General features: G+C 43.6%; 1 protein-coding gene across 2 annotated transcripts in view; it reads left to right on the forward strand.

The window, feature by feature from the left end:
* The window catches only part of VPS53 (VPS53 subunit of GARP complex), a 132,284-nt gene that overhangs the window by 16,237 nt on the left and 96,252 nt on the right, over positions 1-19,795 (forward strand). The window lies entirely within an intron of this gene.

Raw genomic sequence — 19,795 nt, forward strand, 5'->3', positions numbered from 1 at the left:
TTGCTATCCAGCCCTGGCTGGCTGGTGGTTTGCTGAAGAGAGACTCCATTTGCCTGGCACAGACTTGGGAGAATTATGGATGTTCCAAAATACTGAGTTTTATAGGTCGAGAGGCCCAAGATTCCCCTCTTCCCTGGAACAGAGTAAAAGTTTGCTTTCAGAACTTGTTTCCTAAGCTCCTGAGGAACACTTGGGAGGAGAGCAATATTACGGGCAGGAGGAAATTTTCATTTTATAACTTTCACCTTGATTGTGTCCAACCAGAACCAGGGTGCTTTTTAATCTGTAAATGAGAGGGAATGTTTATTTCCCATTCGTGGTGTCTTGAAAGATTTGTTTTTAGCAAACATTTTTGAAAAGCAGTGTTTCTAACTATAAAATTATTTTTGGGGAGGCAGTGACTTAGAAATTGAAGACACAGGAAGGCACTTCCTGTAGTTTTTTGAGAATTCGGAACCAGCTGCCCGGTTAGCATTCTGCTACACATTTTGGAGAACTTTGGATCGTTGACCACCTCCTACGTGGCAGACGAACTGGTTTAGTCTGTGACCTCTTCTAACCAGACTGTGATGCTCATACAGAGTTAATACAGCACAGAATTCTCCCCATTTTCTTCTGCTGAAATCATCAGGCCAAAGCTTTAATTAAATGCCCACATGTTTCAAACTTAGTGGATAAGATGAGTCAATTCCACTAATACAGGATCTGATATGCTACAAGCCTTACGCAGCTTCCCAAGAATTAAAACAGACAGCTTGGCTGAGGGGGGGAAAGAGGTGAATAGAGGAGTGGGTTAGAAAAAGAGAAAGCTGGTATGTGACATTTCGAGAGTGGCCAAACGTTGACCAGTTCCCAGTAAGTTCAACTGAGAAGCACCGAGAGGGTTAGCCACTGGGCTTCTGTCTTCTTGAGTGGAGCTTGGCTACAGTGTTACTGTTGCATCAGAGCAAGACTAAGGTTCGGGAGGGGAAGAAATTGTTATTGCCATCTCCAGCTCAGCTCACCAACATTCGGTTTTTAAGAAGCTTCAAGTATCTGCAGTACAACCTTCCTCCCAGTTCAGGAATCCTTTCTATGGCATCTCTGACATTTCAGTGTCCTTCTGCCTCTGCTTGGACACTCACGATGATGGACAACTCGCTCCTTTGTTGTTCCACAGGAGAGGTTCGGTCTTTTCCAGTATCCAACAGCTTTAATTGTAAGAAACTTCTTTCCTTCTTAGACTGAACTGAAATAGTAAAATAGACCTCATTGTAACTTCTCATTGCTGAGTTCTGCCAGCTGGACCGGTGTGTAATCCCTTTTCCTTATTATAGTTTCTGAAATTTTAAATGGATATTATGTTCCTTTCTTACTGTTCCTTTTTCTAGGCTAACCATTCTTAGTTTCTTCAGCTTTACCATCTGATCCTTTTACGATCTGATCCTTGATCATCCTGGTTACCTTACAGTTTGTCAGCATCATTTTTTTTTTTTTTTTTGAGAGAGAGAGAGAGAATGAGAGAGAATGAATCCTGTCAGCATGGAGCCCCACATGAGACTCGAACTCACAAGCTGTGAGATCACGACCTGAGCTGAAGTCAGACGCTTAACCAACTGAGCCACCCAGGCACCCCTGTCAGCATCATTCTTAAAACATGGTTCCTGGCCAAGAGGACACATACTGTGTGGGCACACAGTGGGACAGTTTACCTCCTTGTTCTAAACTGGGGTTGTTAACAGGGGAACCGGGGGCTCAGGGACTGTCAACTTCCTGAAATTAACTATTCATTTTTGTATGGATAGACTTATTTCTGAAGAACAGATTCATTGATTTTTCAAAATTCTCTTAAGGAGTCTGTGACGCTTCAAAAGTTAAGGACCACTGGTTTAGACCCTGTTTTCCCATTCATTCATTACCTTGGATTTTGGGGTGAAATTTTGGGCCATGTCATGTTGTTGGCTTCTACGGAGTTGGCGGTTGTCTGAAATCCCCAGGTCAGGAGTTTCAGACAGATGCTCACAGCGCTAGAAAAGTAACCTAAATGCCTTCAGCAGGCCACTGTGCGTCCATGTGTATCCACCGGGCGAGTAAATGCCCTATCTAAAGGGGACAGCCACATCTCCGTTCTAACCAATTGTTGTCATGTCTGAATGCACACCTGGAGATGCCAGACCTATCAGGTTTTCAAGAGAAGCCGGAAATCCGGATTTTTGTGCGACTCTCCACATTTTTCAGTGTTGGCTTGGTGTTTTTCACAAATACTGCAAAGGCCAAACAAAACACATCTGTGCCAACAGTTCGCAACATCTGCCCCAGGGCTTTTTTCATATGAACTACTTTTCAACTTTCCTCTGTTTGTTTAAGAAATTCTTTTGAAATCAAGTGCTGAACTTTATGTTGTCCCCCCCATTTCATCTTGCTAGTTTTGCTTGATTACCCCAGCCAGTTGAGACCTTTTGGAATCTTGATGACTTCCCCTTTTTATCATTAGCACATTTGCCAGACAAATTCTGTGTCTTGGCTCACGTTGTAGACGAAAAGGTTGAACAGGATGGGTTCATAGCCACGTGGCACGCTATTAGACACTTTCTCTTTTCTTCCTTATCCTCATTTTGGTACAAAGTGCCAGGCCCAGAAAACAAAGAATTTCTTCCTGTCCTTGGTATCTGTCCAGGGCCATGTTTCTTAAATTTTCCATGTCTCCATTTTCCTCAGATAATGGGGGGCTAATCATACTTGCCTTCTCTCTTTTCATGGAGACATCGTATAGATTTATTAACTAAATCAGTAAAGCATGTTGCCTTCCAAGGAGGAACTGTTCTTTGCTTTTCATCCTCAAAATTAGGCTATCGTCTAATTCAGGCGTTAGAACAAAAATAGCTGTGCTCCCCAAGACCCTGAACTAGGTAGATGGCGGGAGTTCATAGCATAACATTGATCTTCATTTTGTGGGATTATGAATTTGTATTTGTCAGCTCTCTAGGGAGATGGTTTGAATTTGTCCCCTCAATCACTTCAAATTTATCCTCTCTTATCCTCTCTGAGAGGAAAATGAAGCCCATTGATGGAAAAAAATAAATGGCATTAGTATTAAAGGGGCTATAAATAGTTTGAAAAGAAAGCGGAGGGGGGCACTGTCACTTGCTTCCTCCTGCTGAAGCATACTAAATCTAAAGCAATTGAGCTTTTTTTTCTTTTTTAAAATTTTTAATGTTTATTTATTTTTGGAGAGAGACAGAGCATGAGCAGGGGAGGGACAGAGAGAGAGGGAGACACAGAATCAGAAGCAGGCTCCAGGCTCTGAGCTGTCAGCACAGAGTCGGACGCGAGGCTTGAAACCACAAACCCTAGATCATGACCTAAGCCGAAGTCGGACACTCAACTGACTGAGCCACCCAGGTGCCCGAGCAATTGAGCTTTTAAAGCATATGCTCGAATTTGTCCATTAGTGACCGAGAATGGTTAGGCATTTTTTTTTTTTTTTTTTTTAGTTTTTTTTGGAATGACATTTTCAAAATGTCTACAGACAACACTAAACTTCAGAAATTGCTGAGACCTGGGAGTGCCGGAAGCCCTGTGACCACCCACTGGGGCAGTGGAGTCAGGTTGTGGGGGTTCTCGGGGCTTTGCGCCTCTCCGGCAGCCTTCCGTTGGCGAGTGGTGCCTCTGGTTTTGATCGAGGCTCTCCACCGTTCTCCAGGCAGCATTTCTTACATCTGGTGCAAAGGTTGGCTTGCCTTTATTTGACAAGTCGAATCTGAATAAGTGTTCAGTTTTGCCTACTTGTCAAGCACTGCTGACTGTAGTTGAGGCAAGGACTTGTAGTGACGGTTCAGTCTGATCACCATGCCTCAACCCTTTTATGGCACGTGAGCCTTACCAGCACTTCTCGGCAGAGTGATTTGTTTGCTGCATATTGGAACCCTGGCCACTTGCCTTCTATGATCTCTGATTTTAAGACAAGCTGTAAGGAAGTCAAATAGCTGTCCTCGCTCTCCTCTGTGGAGAGCGAAGAACTAAAAAAGGGCGCATTTTATTTGAATTCACTAAGGATTGGGGTAATTGGACATTGTCACTGATATAACATTGGATGGCATCCTGGTCAAATGAAAACACCTGAGCTTTGAATTTAAATTTTGGCTCTGCCCCTGGGTGTGACCTTGGACAAGTTTCTTAACTTCTCTGAGCGGAGGGTTCTTGTCTGTGGTATAGAGACAGTGATAACTGCTTCAGGGTGGCGGGGCTCTGTGGTGCTCAGCAAATGGCCGAGATGGTGCTGCTGCTGCTGCTGCTGCTATGACGTAACCCCCTGGAATATCCCAATTCCGTGCATCCAGGCACTTGTCAAGTTCCTGTGACTTTTCCATCACCTCCACTCCTTTTCATTCCTAAAGCCCTGCTTCAGAGCCACTTCAAAGGCTCTGCAAGCCTCCCTACTGTCCCTCGGTGAGCCGGTGAGCCGTTGTCTGTGAATGAAAATTGCAGCACCGCTTACCTGTGGCCCAGAATACCTGCTGTTCCATCGGGGGTGGTGAAAGGCTCTGTTCTCTTGTCCTGGCCTTACGACCCGCATCAGACTTTTGCCAGGGCTGCCCCTCCCCCAGGGGTTTCAGGCTCTTGAGAGGTGTGTTCCAGCAGTGGTTCTCAGGGCCTCACGCCCTTCCTGCGGTGCCTGCTCAGAGTCCACCGACTCTGCTCCAGGAGGAGGCTCTCTCCGGTTTCCCACTCTGCAGCTTTTCTCACGAGCACGCAGCCAAGATCTCCAGAAAGAGCCGCAGAGCGGGTGCGAACCGTTCTGTGCAGGCAGCTCCCAGAGGTTCTGTACTGTCGTGCTAGCCCTGCACTTGGCCGTCAGTCATTTGTTAGAAATTTTAGCGGATTCCTTCCTGTCTGCTTGAACAGCTCGGCCACACGTGAGATGGTCCTTGCTTGTCCCGAGCTCTCTGATGGATTCAAGGAAAGTTGTGATTTTTTTGGTTTGTGTATTTTTTTTCTCACTGTTAATATAAGAGCAATGCTCTCTCTGGCTTTCTGCATCTCTGGCGAGGGCCCAGCTGACCAGTGGCTTTCAAGGTGGCCTGGTATGATAAGTTCATTAATAAGGTTTTAGATTCTACATTGCAACTAATCTTTAAGAATCTACCGCTTTTTGAGTTTTGATGTACTTTCAAGGAGGATTATCAACAAGCCCAGGGAAAAGGTGTTAAAATATTTCTTTCTTTTCTTTTCAGTTTTTTTTTTTTTGCCTTCTATTCAGATTTTATTTATTTTTTATTTTTTTAAATTTACATCCAAATTAGTTAGTATATAGTGAAGCAATGATTTCAGTAGATTCCTTAATGCCCCTTCCCCATTTAGCCCATCCCCCCTCCCACAACCCCTCCAGCAACCCTCAGTTTGTTCTCCATATTTAAGAGTCTCTTATGCTTTGTCCCCCTCCCTATTTCTATATTATTTTTGTTTCCCTTCCCTTATGTTCATCTGTTTTGTCTCTTAGAGTCCTCATATGAGTGAAGTCATAGGATTTTTATCTTTCTCTGACTAATTTCACTTAGCATAATACCCTTCAATTCCATCCACATAGTTGCAAATGGCAAGATTTCATTCTTTTTGATTGTCGAGTAACAACTCCATTGTATATATATAATACCACTTTTTCTTTATCCATCCATCCATCGACGGACATTTGGGCTCTTTCCGTACTTTGCCTATTGTTGATAGCGCTGCTATAAACATGGGGGGGGGCATGTGTCCCTTCAAAACAGCACACCTCTATCCCTTGGATAAATGCCTAGTAGTGCAATGGCTGGGTCATAGGGTAGTTCTATTTTTAGTTTTTTGAGGAACCTCCATACTGTTTTCCAGAGTGGCTGCACCAGCTTGCATTCCCATTTTTAAAATTTTTTTATTGTTTATTTATTTTTGAGAGAGAGTGTGTGAGCTGGGGAAGGGGCAGAGAGAGGGAGACACAGAATCTGAAGCAGGCTCCAGGCTCCGAGCTGTCAGCACAGAACCCGACATGGGGCTGGAGCTCGCAAGCCGCAAGATCATGACCTGAGCCAAAGTCGGACGCTTAACCAACTGAGCCACCCAGGCGCCCCACTTTTCTTTTTAAACAAATTTTTTAATGTTATTTATTGTTGAGGGAGACAGAGTGTGAGCGGGCAAGGGGCAGAGAGAAAGGGAGACACAGAATCCAAAAAAAGTTCCAAGCTCTGAGCAGAGCCCAACTCGGGGCTCGAACCCACGAACTGCAAGATCATGACCTGACGCTTAACCAACTGAGCCACCCAGGTGCCCCAAAATATTTCTGTCTTCTCTAACTACTTATCTGTGTGAAGCCGCATTTTCATCATATTTTTCAACCACACAACATATCACAGCAGAGTCAATACAGAGGCCTACAATGAGAGTCCAGCTGGTCTCTCTTAAAGTAGATGCTGAAGATATTCACAAAGGCATAGAAATGGTGCCATTTTGGGGCGCCTGGGTGGCTTGGTCGGTTGGGCGGCCGACTTCGGCTCAGATCATGATCTCACAGTCTGTGAGTTCGAGCCCCACGTCGGGCTCTGGGCTGACAGCTCAGAGCCTGGAGCCTGTTTCGGATTCTGTGTCTCCCTCTCCCTCTGCCCCTCCCCTGTTCATGCTCTGTCTCAAAGAAAAATAAACGTTAAAAAAAAAAAAATTTTTTTTTTAAAAAGAAAAAAAAAGAAATGGTGCCATTTTTGTGAAATTTGTTTTGTTTAGGGGGAATACAGTTATTTTTCATAAAGACATGTTACTTATGTTAACATATAATGAGCTTATTGTTATTTTTTTTTTTTAAGAATTTTTTTTTTTTTAATGTTGGGCACCTGGGTGGCTCAGTCAGTTGAGTGACTGTTGATTTCTGCTCAGGTCATGATCTCACAGTTTGTGAGTTCGAGCCTCGCATTGGGCTCTGAGCTGACAGCATGGAGGCTCACTCAGTAAATATTGAGTGCCTTCTTTATGCTGGACACTATTCTAGGCATTGAGGATAATGCAATGAACAATGCAGAGAGACCCTAAGTATGACATTTTTTCACTTCCAGAATCTGTGACTGTTAAGGAGTTATTCTTGTGACCTTGGCTCACTAAGCATGTTTGCCAGAAAATTGAAACTGAATTTTATTAAATGCCTTTTCAGCATCTACTGATATAATCACATGGCTTTTCCATCTAATTGATTAGCTTAGTTTGGGGTTTTATTTTTTTAACATTTAATCCTACCTGCTGAATCATTGTGTTATTGTCCTTTTAATGTGTTGTTAAATTCTGGCATTTGCATCTGGGATTTTCATTCATGTTCAAAAACTTCAGTCCTCTTGATGACTGAATAATATTCCACTGTATGCACGTACCACATTTTTGTGTATCTGTTCCTCTGTTCCTGGACACTTGGGTTGTCTCCACCTTTTGGGTGTTGTGAACAATGCTGTAATGAGTACTGACACACAAATATCTGTTTGAGTCCCTCCTCTCAATTCCTTTTAGTATATGCTTAGGCATTGCATTGCTGGATCATATGGTAGTTTTTAATCATTTCAGTGTATTTAATCTCTTTGGAAACATTTTTGTTCCACATTGTTCTGAACTTTAATAGATTTATTTTTCCACTAGACAAGCGTACATTCGTATTTTATCTTTATTTTATCCATACAGACTGTGTTTCAGATTAGCTGTAGAGTCATAAGCTTTTGTGTTCAGGACCTAATAATGGTGATGCTGTCCCCTCCAAAAAAGAAAACTACCACGATTATTTCCTTTAGCTAAGAAGTCCAGCAGTTGGACTCTTTCCTCCCTGACCTTAGAAACACATCAAGTCCCACTTGTGTGCTGCATGACTATTGAAAATGGTTTTAGGAAAATAGTGTGCCAAGAAGGAACACTGAAGTTTATTATTCTTCTGAGCCATCCCCATATAAATTGGCACTCCTCAGGAGCCAAGAAAGAAGGTCAAGCATAACTTTTGCCATCTGCTTGTTTCCATGTTAAAGGCAGTCACAAGTTTAAACTAGAGTCTCTACATCTAAAGAGGAAAATGCCATTCATCACTACTGTAACTGCTCTGGCTATTACCCAGGTTACTCTTGCTTTTGACTGCTAGTAGTTAGTGACTTGGGAAGGAAAATTCCATCCTTAGTTTGAGGTTGCACGTTAGAAAAATTGCTGACAGGGCAAAGCTTTCTGGGTTTCAGATCCTTGACACAGTAAGTCATTCAAATATGTTTAAACAATGGATGGAAATTTGAAACTCTGTCTTCATGTAAGAACTTGACCTCCTTTTTGCTCTTCCTTTTTTCACCCATGGAAATACAGGATTTAGAACAGTGGGAGTTCAGTGCTGTGGTTGTTCTGTCATCATTTCCATTTATAAATCCCAGTGAGTCTGTAATATAGCTATAAAATGTCTTGTGCTGTAGTTTGGGCTCTGAGGTCTTCTCTAGAAGAAGATTAATTTTGTAAAATTAAAGATAATGCTTTTCTTAGTCTGTTTTGGTTTGGTGTTCTATAGTCTTCTAGATTAAAGCTCTGAAACGTAAGAAACTATCATCCTCCATACAGTATTGGGTCACATGCCAGGATCTTTGATTTTTGTTTCCATGTTTATATTGTAAACTCTGAACAGATGTTGTGTTGGTCTCTAAGTGTTGCATGTGATACCTGGAGTATGGATGTTAGGCAAAATATATTAGTGCTACTTTCATAATGGCCTCCAAGCATAAGGGGGACATTTCTTGGGAGATGTACTTACTGACAGGTAAATTTGATGACCCAAATACTGTCTTCTATAAAGAAAAGAGGTGAACTGAGGGGTCTTTATCCCATCTCAGACCGAATTACTCACCTTTGTCCCCTTGTCATACCTCTGAACTTTTCTTGTTCTCGGTCACATAAGAACAGTAGGGACGGGTAGCCAACGCCTACTCATATGGTAATATCATTTATGTAGGCCAAGTGCTACGCTCTTTTTTTTCGTTGAATACTTGGAGATTCTGATCTTTGGAGATTTCTGGTGACTGGATGAGCATCTTGTGGTCAGGTTCCAACACATCTGTCAGCTCTGGAGTTACCCAGACCTCTAGAATTAAGAGTGTATTGTTGTAGGAGAAATGTGTCTTTCTTGATTGATTCACTATAAGCAGAGACATGTTAGAGTTGCTTTGACAGAAGGTACATTTTGAGTCATTTGTCTTGATCTATAATGTTGATGTTTTATTACAATATAAGCATGTTTGTCTTACATTCTACAAAATATTTGCTGCAATATTTCCAAATTACTTGATGTAATATAAAATGGGTATAATTCTCTCCATTTTACAGGTGAAGAGGCAGGCTCAGATGATAGGTTCTGTGACTTGCCCCAAATCACAGTCAGTGAATCCCAGGTCCAGATTTTCTGCTTCCCAGTATGCTGTGTACTTGTCCATCCCAAATTCTCTTTTGAAATAGTGACAGGTTTTTTTTTCTTTTTGAGAGAAAGAGAGGGTGCAAGTGAACCAGGGGCAGAGAGAGAGAGAGAGAGAGAGAGAGAGAGAGAGAGAGCATCCGAGGAGGGAGTGAGAGAGAGAGAGAAGCGGGTCTCACCCAAAGTGGGACTCCTGTTCACCCACAACAGGGCATGAGCTCACCCAGTGTGGGACTCAAACTCATGAACTGTGAGATCATGACCTGAGCCAAAGTCAGATACTTAATGGCTAAGCCACCCAGGTGCCCAACAATGACAAACTTTAAAAGCGGATTTGATAATCACTGTTCACAACCTGAAAAGTTAAGTGGTTCCCAAGGGAATCCTAGCAATGACAGTGACCCATGGCCTTGTTAACCAGCTAGGCCCCTCGCAATGACAGTGACCATGGCCTTCTTAACCAGCTAGGTCCCTCGCAATGACAGTGACCATGGCCTTCTTAACCAGCCAGGTCCTTCACAGCATGATGAGGAGGCTAGGCAGAGAGAAGTGCTCAAGGCTGAAAGGAGAGAGCTGAGTGATCTGTGCACACCGGTAGTACTGGAGAGAGGCAAGAGAGATGGGAGGAGATCATTCAGATGGAACCCCAAGGGGGTCCGTGGCCTAAAGGGCTTTTGGTACAGAAGGTACCTCCAAAAGTCAGCTGAAGGAACATCCAGTTGTCAGCACAAAAGGTCGTTTTCTTCTGAATGAAGACTCGTGATATAGATGGGACTTTCTAAGTGACTAACAAGTAATAGTAAAATATGGGGGATTAGAACTTAACATGGCAACTGGGAAGTCCCAGCTGCTTGTGGGAAACCGTCCTTTGTTAAGCTGGGACAAATTGTTCCTTTAAGTGTGCCCCATTTCCTAAAATATTGAATTTCTCTACCTTTTATTCAGCTGAGACGTTTGTTTAAACACTTCCTTGGCGTTGCCATTTGGAGTTTTTGCTCTCAATGTGCTTGTCCCCCAGGGTTATGTTTCCTCAAAGGGAGCTGAGCTCGAATGCATTCACCACTCCCAGCTATTTCGGGGCTAACATATTTTAAGTTATGGGTGATAACAGATACAAGCAGAACTTTCAAAAGTAAATGTTTAGTCTTGTTTGGGCACTGCTGGATTTGTGTCCTAGTCTTGCCTTGTGATTTTAACTTCTGGCTTGTCTCCTAAAAACAATAAAAAAGATCTCTTTGGTTCATGTTTTCAGTGGCTGTGGTTTGCAGAAATCATAAATAAAAGTGACTTAGGTGGAACGGAGCATTTTAACAAATAAGGTGCGAATTAACTCCTTTTGCCCTTTACATTCTTTTGGTTCACAAACTTGGAAAGAAATCTGTTTTTAAATAAAACCCCTTTATACTCAAGATTTCTGAATGAGCAGTGAAGGAATTGGTGTTAACGCCAGTGATTCTCATCTGATGGGTGCCCATCCAGCCTTTGACCATGACTGCCAGACCTAGAAGATATGTGGTGTGTTCCAGGGTACAGGGAAGCTGTACACGTGCGCCCATCCATAGCCATGAGATTCCCGTAGCCTCTGCTGCTGTTTGGCACCGTTATTGGGAATGGGCTGCATTGTTAGTATTGCTGAGGCTTCTTAAAGCACCTCTCCTCCAGCTGAGGATGCCCTGTTTCCATAGCAACAGCTCTTCATGATGCCAGGGTGGCCAGCAGTATCAAAACTAGGGACATGCCATAAATAAAGGCTACTTATCTACCTTCAGTAGATGCCCCTTGCTTTCCAAATGATTCTGGCATTCTTTACTCATACCTCTTTGTATCATTCTCACCTTACAGTTTTTTCTATTTCTTACATGTATTCCTTACAAGCTCTTTATTTTTATTTATTTATTTATTTATATTTTTAAAAATTTATATCCAAATTAGCATACAGTGCAACAATGATTTCAGGAGTAGATTCCTTAATGCCCCTTCCTCATTTAGCCCATCCCCGCTCCCACACTCCCTCCAGTAACCCTCTGTTCTCCATATTTATGAGTCTCTTATGCTTTGTCCCCCTCCTATTTTTATATTATTTTTGTTTCCCTTCCCTTATGTTCATCTGTTTTGTCTCTTAAAGTCCTTATATGAGTGAAGTCATATGATATTTGTCTTTTTCTGGCTGACTAATTTCACTTAGCATAATACCCTCCAGTTCCATCCATGTAGTTGGAAATGGCAAGATTTCATTCTTTCTGATTGCCGAGCAGTACTCCACTGTGTATATATACCACATCTCCTTTATCCATTTATCCATCGATGGACATTTGGGCTCTTTCCATACTTTGGCTATTGTTGATGGTGCTGCTATAAACATTGGGGTGCCTGTGTCCCTTCGAAACAGCACACCTATATCCCTTGGATAAATACCTTGTAGTACAATTGCTGGGTCGTAGGGTAGTTCTATTTTTAGTTTTTTGAGGAACCTCCATACTATTTTCCAGAGTGGCTGCACCAGCTTGCATTCCCACCTTACAAGTTCTTTAAAGACATGTCCCCCATTTAGTGATCTTTGATTCTCAGCATCTATCATAGTATATATAATCTTACTTTTTATTGAAGGAGTGAATAAAAGATTGAAACTTTTTTTCCTGGAGAATGTTTCATTTTCAACATGGTTCAGAGGAACAGTTTCCCTGATTCTGCATATGCCTGCAGATGTTGAACTTAACCAGCTTACTTGCAAACTCTAAAGGATGGGTTAACAGCCTTTGGCTATTGAAGTGATAGTCACATTTGAAATATTGTACTCTTCATCTGGGGGATCTGGGAATGATATTAATAGTGGCCTTTTAATGAGCCCCTTTTATGAGCTGAGTCCCCCGTCAGGGTTCTCTCTGGTGCAGAAGACAAAATCCCAGTTCAAGCTGGCATAGGCCAACAGGAGGATTATTTGAAAGGCGCTTGTGTCTTGTTTTGAAGAAGTTGAAGTCAGACCATGGAATAGCAGTGTCGCAGCTCACCTTGTCAGACCAAACAGTTGAAGCCCGGATCGGAATAATGCACCCAATTTTTCTGTATCTGTCTCTCTGCCTGTGTTTACTTTATCATCACTACCTGGAGACCAGCCTCTTCCCCTTTCTGGGGAACCTCGCTGCTCTCTAACTCAGCTTCTCATTTGGGGCTCCCGCCAGGCAGAGATGACCTCTCTTTGCCAGTTTGTTCTGGAAAGTCACAAGAAAACTATCTGGCTCAGCTTGGACCAGGCCTGCTTCTGAGACAGCCGACTCTAAAAGAACACAATGAGAGGAAGATTCCCAGGAGGAACGAACTGGGTAAACAGTTTCAAAGGTGTTCATAATAAGCCCTGCATTCCTTCCTAGCAGAAAGGCTTTGAGGTAGGAGCTCCTGTTCTAGAAATGATGAGCCTGTGCCTCCTGGAGGTAAAGTGGCTTGTTAGAGATCACACAGTAAGCTGCAAGGGCAACACTCAAGTCCCAGTTTGCTTGTTCGAAAACCCTTGCCTTTTACTAATACAGTGCATTGCTTTTCCGAACAGAAGGAAAGGAAACGGCAGACAAGTGTGGAATTGGACAACAGAAATGATAGCAGAGTGGTGGGAAAATACAATCTTCTTCCCAGGAGCCTTGAATATTAGCACCTTAGTTTTTCAAGGAACATAAAGCCCTACTAGTTCTTCTGAAAATGAGCAACGTTTTCTTCCTTCCGGCAGTGGTGATAAATGGGATCTTCGTTCCAAATCTCTTAAAGGCTGCCTGTGAACCCACAGGATAAAGGCAATATAATTCTCTTATAACAGAGCAAACTCCAAAATTACATGCATCCACGTGCCAAACGGGATATTAATTTCTCAAGGCATTTCCATTGGATCAAATCTCCTCTGTCTATACAGGTAGCGCGTGATGGTTCTGGACAAAAAATTAAAAAGATGAAAGAGAAAAGCAGTGGAGTCTGTGGTGCCAGGTCCCATGCTGCTTATCTTCTGTGCACATGACCCAGCGTGGCTTTGGTAGCCTGTTCAGAGTCTACTTTAGGAGGCAAGGAAAATTAAGAATAATGGGTACAGGGAATGGTGCACAGAGATAGCCTGATTGGTTCTGCTCAGTCTTCAGAGCTAGCCCGGTAGGTTGCTTTGCATCTCCCAGCTGTAGAATTAGGGTTTCCAAAGAGGACTGCTGTAGTAACTGCTGCTTAGTAATACCCTCGAATGCAGGCTGTAGCCACGCTTTCGATCTCAGTTTAGAAATTCCGGTAAGGGTAGGGGCGCCTGGGTGGCTCAGTCAATTAAGCGTCCAACTTCATCTCAGGCCATGATCTCGTGGTTTGTGGGTTCGAGCCCCGCATCAGGCTCTGTGCTGACAGCTCAGAGCCTGGAGTCTTTCAGTTTCTGTGTCTCCCTCTCTCTGCCCCTCCCTTGCTCGTGCTCTGTCTTTCTGTGTCTCTCAACAATAAATAAATGTAAAAAGAAAGAAAGAAAGAAAGAAAGAAAGGAAGGAAGGAAGGAAGGAAGGAAGGAAGGAAGGAAGGAAGGAAGAAGAGAAGAGAAGAGAAGAGAAGAGAAGAGAAGAGAAGAGAAGAGAAGAAAAGAAAAGAAAAGAAAAGAAAAGAAAAGAAAAGAAAAGAAATTCCGGTAAGGGTAGATTGAAAGCAGACATGTTTGGGTGATTAGTTCTGTTTTTAATCTACATACAGCTTGGAATGGGAAAGTAGCCACATTTTATTTTAAAGAGAGTCTAGGGACAGTGCCAGAATCTATCTCTCTGCACATTTTCTGATCAGCCAGGTAGTAAAAATATTTTAGTGTTACTTAAAAATAAAATCCTGATGATTCTTCCAAATTACAAAATGCTCTTCCTGTGTAATTGATTACTAGAGATTAGATATCAAACAGTAGGGTGTGTGTTGAGAGTGGACTTGCTTAATGGAAGAGGCTTCAGAAGAACCCTGTTCACTCTGGAAAATGAATTGTATTAAATTTCCTCGACTTCAGTACATTGTTATAACGAGCAGAAGTTTTCCAGCCTGGGGAAAAAAAAAATCTGGCAAACAGTTTATCTTTCTTTCAGACTCTGAAATAGAAGATTGTGTGAGTCTTACTTGTTTGCTGGAAGAAAAACGTGGTACCTTCAGCAGAGACCGTTCTGGTAGGATGCCAGATTAAGAATAAAAGAGAACTGTGGATAGAGACTCTTTCTCTGAGAAGGGATCGTGCACGCTTCTTCAGACCCTACTTTAAGTATAGAACCCGGTCCGTTTTGCCTTTTTACCTGAAAGTCTCTGTCTTAGCATATTTGGCTGGAAGATGGTGCTTCTCATCCTGTTAGAGCATCACTAGGTGTGGCATGACCAACAATATCACAGAATTCTGTGCGGGCTGTGCCCTCAACTGTCAGTCCTTTCTGGTGGCCAGTCGCCTTTCAGGCAGTGCTTTTTTACACCATGAGCTGACATTTTTTCGAAGGCTGCAAAGGGTTTAGAATTTACTGACCCCTTGCAGTATCCTGGCCATGAGACTCCTTATTAGCCAAATAGATAACATTTACAGAAAGTGTGACGGTGTGTTCTTGAACCACTGCCGGTAGATGTGCCCGAGGTTGGGGAAAGGCGAGGGTGTCGGTCAGCACACCCCACTCAGAGTGGTGGTCTCGGCACTGCTACCCTTCCGACGAGTGCCCCACAACAGTTGGGATCGGTTGGCAAGTATCTGTCGAGTTCCACCTGTGCTCCAGCTCTGGTTGGATGCTCCAGGTGATGTGACCATATGATCAGTCACCAGAGTCACTTTGCAGCCTGAGCTCCTAATAATTATACCGAGACAGTCGCCATAAACTGGGCCTGCCCCTCTGGCAACCAGAATGGGTGATTGCCGGAACTATAGGGGATATAAGAATGCCATGTGTGTCATCGGTCTGTACTCTGGAGGACGCTTCTAGTCTTGTTTAGAACTCGTACACGAAACAATCCGAGAACAATATAAAAAGGTCCTTCTCTTCTGTAATTGTCCCATTACTGCCCCCCAGCCTCCCAAATCAGTTTCTCCTTTTTTGTTGAGTCGTTCCCACACTAGACCTGTGCAAGCACCTCTCATCTTCAGATCTTCCTCCCTTCACTCCATCGGTTGACCCATTTTTCTTGTCTTCTCATAGCAAACACTTTTTGAAAAACACTCTACACCAGGGGTCAGCAGACTTGTTTCCTGCTAAGGACCAGATAGTAAATACTTTAGACTTTACCAGCCATGTGGTCTCTTAACAATTCCTCGTCTCCGCTGTTGTGTGGTGAGGGTAGCCATACATGATACCTAAACGAATGGGACTGGTGTGTTCCAAACATTATTTATAAAAACAGGTGGCACACTTCCTCACGTCATCACTGTCCACTTCCATCCCCTCGACTCCACTGAAACTGTTCTGGGCGAGGTCATCAGCGACTTCCTTATTGTCAAATTCAGTGGCAATTCTCCATCCTAACTTACATACAATTTCAACAAAATAAGACACAATCTCTCTTTTCCTCCTCCTTCCAACACTCGTTTGGCTTCTGTGACACCACCGTCCCTCATTTTCTCTCATGTCACTGGTAAAACAGAGAATCCGCATCTTTTTCTCCCTTTTTCTTTTCTTCTAGACTGCTGACCATTGGAGTGCCCAAGGACTCAGCCTGGGCCATTTTCTCTTCTCTTTGCTGTCTTTTCTCTCTTCCTGGGTGAGTTCTATTTCTATAGACTTAACCATCGCCTATAAGCCGATAACTTCTAAATTTGAATCTCCAGTCTGCTCCTGTCTTTCAAACTCCAGACACAGATGTCCAGCTTGAGATGTCTTGGTGTCCCCACTGGACATCCAGTGGGCTGTGCACCCCTAGCATATTGAAATGGAACGCTTGATTTCTGATCCCACCACCACCATACACACCTGCCTGTCAAACCTGTTCCTTCTCCTGTCTTCCCTCCTTAGTTAAGGGACACATTCACTGGCTTTTTGAACAAAGACCAAAGAGTAATCCTTGATTCTTTCCTTTCTCTCATTATCCACATCCAGTCCATCAGTGAGTCCCGTGGGTCATATCTTCCTACAAATCCCAGTCACTCGCACCTCTTCCCCTCACCATTGGCCACCTGCTCTAGACCGGCACCGTTTTTCACCTAGAGCACGGCAGCCCTTCCCAGCGGTCTTTTCTTTCATTCCTGCCTCTGGATGGCCCCTGCCACCCCTGCCATGTAGCAGCCAGGGCCGTGTTTTACATATATAAGCCGTTTGCCAGTCCCTGTTTAAAGCCCTTCAGTGGCTTCTCATTGCATTTTGAACAAAATCCCGTGGTTTTACCAGGCCTTTGGGGCCCCCCAGGCTCTGGTGCCTACCTGCTTCTCCAAATTAATCAGCACTTCCCACTCCGATTCTACCGTGCCATCCACTGCCTTCCTTTGTGGTCTTCAAAACGCCAAGGTCTTTTTCTGCAACAGGATCTTTTATTTGCTGTTCTCTCTACTTGGAGTTCTCTTACTCCAGATCTAAAAATGTTGACTCTGCCTCATCCTGCAGGTCCCAGTTCATACACTATTTCTCAGGAAACCTTCTGTGACCACCCTGCTTATCAATTCCTTCATCACACCTGTCCCTCTCTGAAATTTTCTTCTTTGTTTCTTTATTCAGTTGTTTTTCCAGTATCTCCTCCAACCTGTTGCTTCTCGAAGTAAGTTCCTTGAGGACAGGGAGAGGGACCATGTGTGTCTCATCTCCCAGTGGTTCCTGGTGCTTGGAGGAGTACCTGGTACATGGAAGCTATTCCACAAATATCTGTTGAATGGTAGAAGAAGTGAATTAATGAAACGCTGACAGATGTAGTTGGGACCATAATTGCCGCAGGAATTCAGTGTCACAGTTCAGATACAGCTAGTCTTCAGTTACAAGACCGTGAAGGTCTGCATTGCTGGAAAATGAGAATTTATTTATGATAGAGTACGGATTTGACCCAGTATTTTTTTTTCAGTATGTGAGGATTGCAAACCTAATTTATTGTTGCTTAAAAGAAGGTCTGCAGTTGAAATGTTGGCACAGCCATAAACTACATAAATGTGTTGCCTGACTACCCTGAGAGCAAAGGTGGAGCGTGTGTGTGTGTGTGTGTGCGCGCATATACCATAATTGATTTTAAAATTCAAGTTAATAAACGTGTATTGAGTACCTACTGTATCATTCTGGGCACTGCCCCAGGTGTCCATAAGTCACAATGGATGAGATATGGTCCATGCCTTCTAGGATGTCATGGTCCAACCAAAAGACACCCTCACAAAAAACTTGTTATGAATGTTAAGTTTACATGAAGGATCACAGGCACCCAGCAGATGAATGAATTGATTGTACCCTCTGCTGCATATGTGTTTGTTTACATATAGAGAGGGTGTTGGAAGGGAAGGGGAAGTGGGGAAAGGGTGGGGAAAAAGTGGCATTTGAACTAAGTCATGGGAGATAACAAAGATTTGCACGCTCTCGGTAGCTGTATTGAACATTTTATTTTGAAATTTTACTCCTTTGGTTGTGAATGGGCATTTGATACTTTATTCCTTTTTATCATTTTAATTTTGTTAGAACTTGATTTTGGTTTCTCACAATCTTATGAAATCTGAAGCTGGGCAGTATGGTAGTAGGCAGTGCTCAAAAGAATCTTGTTCATATCCTGGTTTTGAGGAGGTGAATATTTGAAGTGAGGAAGAAAATTCTTGGGGGCTGGAGGGGTGGAATGAGCGGATGTGGATTCACTCAGGGAGCGGCTTAGGCTAGGAAGCATCAGATAGTGGGCAGGCCTGGTGGTTGTGCTGAGAGGGAAAGGCGTGGCCAGAAGGGAACGTATGCGCGTATGTCCCTGTATATCTGTACATATATGCATGCATGCATTTGCTTAGGTGGTCCCGAGCCCCGGAAATAAACCTAATATTTGTGCAGTTTTTACATCTGTTATGTCATTGAATCTTCCCAACGACCGTCGAAGTAGGTATCGTCATCACTACTCTGCAGACGAGGAAACAGATGCCCAGAGAGGTTGCGCACACAGTATGACAGCACAGGCGGGCCTCAAAGTGCTGCCTGCCGGTCGGAAAATACAGGGTTAGGGTTTTCTTACACCGCCACAGCTGTCTCAGGGGTGCTGGATCCTAGGATGTCAGGAAACTGAGTGGAAACACTGCTGAGTGAGAGGGGGCATCCTTTTGGGGCGAACGGGATTGAGAGGAGCTGCTCAGCATGATCCATTTGCATTCCATCCCCTCTTTTGATTGTTTCCTGCATTTTAGGTAACGTTTCCCAGGTTAGGAATTTTGGGCCCTGATAGCAATGCCGACTGTTGTCTTAAGCCCAGACTTTCTGACGATTCAAATCCTGTGTCCAGGTGGCAGAAGCTACAAGTACAAAAGCTTCTTTGCCTACAAACCCCTGTAGATACAAGTGAAGTGATCCCACAGAGCAAACACACGCTGACCCGGCACGCCCCAGGAGGTGCGAGCGGCTGCCTGAACGGTGTCCCCTCAGACTTGCAATAGGGCTAAAGACACAGCTTCTCAGAGTACCCTCTGGACATGCATTTTAGGAGCTGTAACACAGTCACATGTGAGGGCTCCGCGTACTTGTCCCCACATGTGAAACTCCTGTTTGGAACTATGCCACACACAAGGACAAGGAGCTCCAGAAGAAGAAAGGGTTCCCAATATCAGAAGAAGGGGACAGCCTGGGAAGCCTACAGAGGAAAGAAAGATACGATCCCTGCCTCCACCAAGGAAGGAATTTCCAGCAGAGGAAGCCAGCTCAAGTTTCTTTTGGGGGATGTTTTCTAAGTACAAAAGAAAACGTATTCATTCATGGTCTCGAGGTGGCTTTCTCATTGGGTACAGCTGAATGCAGAAGTCCAGTTAATTCTGTCAGGGCTTTTGTCATTCTCCCTTTCTCTCAGCTCTGCTTTCTTCCTGCCTCTGGAAGGCCCTCTCAGGAAGGCACCTCTTTCCCTATGCAGGCTGAGAGGGAACATAGCTCTAGGGTGACATTGGTCTTATCATTACATTCATAAAGGGCTTGTGAGGCCTGGTTAGGACAGACCACTCTTAAATCCAAAATAAATAAAGTGTGTTTGATGTAATGAAGTATGAGTTCTTCTGCTGGCTGCTACATCTTTTCTAAGTACATATGTTCTCCACATGTGTGCTTTTAGTGCCCTGACAACTCCTGAATGTTGCTTCCCCCTCCTCGCGGGAGCAACTCTGGTTTATCATACTTTAAATGTGTGGCATCCATCTTAAAGGTTTTTCAGTAGAAACATTTGGCGCACGGGGTGCCTGGGTGGCTCAGTCGGTTAAGCGTCCAGCTCTTGATTTCGGCTCAGGTCATGATA

The sequence above is a fragment of the Neofelis nebulosa genome, chromosome 16 (assembly GCF_028018385.1).
Source record: "Neofelis nebulosa isolate mNeoNeb1 chromosome 16, mNeoNeb1.pri, whole genome shotgun sequence".
Taxonomy (NCBI): domain Eukaryota; kingdom Metazoa; phylum Chordata; class Mammalia; order Carnivora; family Felidae; genus Neofelis; species Neofelis nebulosa.